The sequence below is a fragment of the Babylonia areolata genome, chromosome 32 (genome assembly GCF_041734735.1).
Source record: "Babylonia areolata isolate BAREFJ2019XMU chromosome 32, ASM4173473v1, whole genome shotgun sequence".
NCBI lineage: Eukaryota > Metazoa > Mollusca > Gastropoda > Neogastropoda > Buccinidae > Babylonia > Babylonia areolata.
Genome location: NC_134907.1, coordinates 9820726 through 9822637, shown reverse-complemented (window position 1 = coordinate 9822637; position 1912 = coordinate 9820726).

Sequence of the window (1912 nt, the reverse complement as noted above, 5' to 3'; positions counted from 1 at the left end):
CATAAATATCTGTGTACCTTTCAGAGCGGATTTTTTCCACAACATTTTTTTTTTGCCAGAGGACAACGCTTTTGTTGCCATGGGTTCTTTTTTTGGTTTTTTTTTTTCAGTGCGCCAGGTATGTGCTGCACACGGGACCTAGGTTTATCGTCTGTGTGTATGTGTTTCTCTCTCTCTCTCCCACCCTCTCCCTTTCTTTCTCCCTGTCTGTCTGTCTGTATCTCTCTCTCTCTCTGTCTGTCTCTCTGTGTCTTTGTCTGTCTGTCTGTCTGTATCTCTCTCTGTCTCAGTCTCTCTCTCTGTCTTTGTCTCTGTCTGTCTGTCTGTCTGTCTGTCTGTCTGTCTGTCTGTCTGTCTCTCTCTCTCTCTCTCTCTCTGATTCGCGTTTGCACAGTTTAAACTTTTCAAGACATCGCATGGCATAGAACCATACATTGAGTTGGTATTGAACAGATTTATAAAATGTGCATTGACAAAATTTAGATTTGGTGTTTCTGATATTGCTACTCATTGTTTTAGATACGGAAATTTAAGGGAATCGGTGTTTACTTGTTTATGTAATCTGGGTAAGGAAGACGAGCTACATTTTGTTATGTTGCCCTGCCTTGAGTGACCTCAGACAAAAACTAATCCAACCAAAATATTATAAAGATCCATCTAACTTTAGATTAATTTGCTCATGTCGTCAAGACATGAGTCTACTCTGTGTAACTTGGCCATTTATATATATGAGGCATTGAAGAGATTGAGAATAGTTACGACGTGAATGTTGTTGAACATCTGTGTTAGCTATTTTTTGGTTGGTTTGTGTTGAAGATGCATAGTGTGTCATGTAAAATTTTATTTATCTTCAGTAAGGGGCTTTGGCCTTTATCTGAATAAAAAATCGTTATCGTTATCGTTATCGTTATCTCTCTCTGATTCGGCCCTTTTTCTAGACCTCTCAGTTTGATTTTTCTAGTGACGGGCGAAATAGCCGAGTGGTTAAAGCGTTGGACTGTCAATCTGAGGGTCCCGGGTTCGAATCACGGTGACGGCGCCTGGTGGGTAAAGGGTGGAGATTTTTACGATCTCCCAGGTCAACATATGTGCAGACCTGCTAGTGCCTGAACCCCCTTCGTGTGTATATGCAAGCAGAAGATCAAATACGCACGTTAAAGATCCTGTAATCCATGTCAGCGTTCGGTGGGTTATGGAAACAAGAACATACCCTGCATGCACACCCCCGAAAACGGAGTATGGCTGCCTACATGGCGGGGTAAAAACGGTCATACACGTAAAAGCCCACTCGTGTGCATACGAGTGAACGCAGAAGAAGAAGATTTTTCTAGTCAACTAAACTTGAGGGGGGTGAAAGGGGCGAGGTTGGGATTCGAACCCAGACTTTTCACGGATACTGTATTGGGCGTCTTAACCATTCTGCCATCTTCCCCCTGACGATGGTTAATGAAGCGTTAGCTAGGTCCTCCCCCCCCCCCCCCCCCACGCCCCTCCCCCACTTGTAACTCTCCACTCGCTTTCCTTGGGGTAGCTTTCCCGGGGATAGCTTTCCCCGTCGGCAATATCACCTGAGGTCCCAAGGCGTCGTCGATGTGTAACCCGAACGTAGTGTGTGACAACAAAGGTCAATAATTAATAAGTCGAGATGAATCAGCCCACCCCCCCTTCCCCCCCGCCACCTCCCACTTTGGCCCGAGCGGGTGTTTTTGCTATACATCCGGGATAGGGGAAGTTGGGGGGACGGTGTGGGGGGGGGGGCAATTCTCAGGGGGAGGGGGGGGGTTCCTTTTAGTGGTTAGCCCGTCAGATATCCTGAATTTGCAGAAGGCGTTTCCGCAAGGTTGGGCGGGTTCGCTGTTTATAGTCATCACTGCCCTGATGAAATCCGGGGACAGAGGTGTTTTCGTTTTGT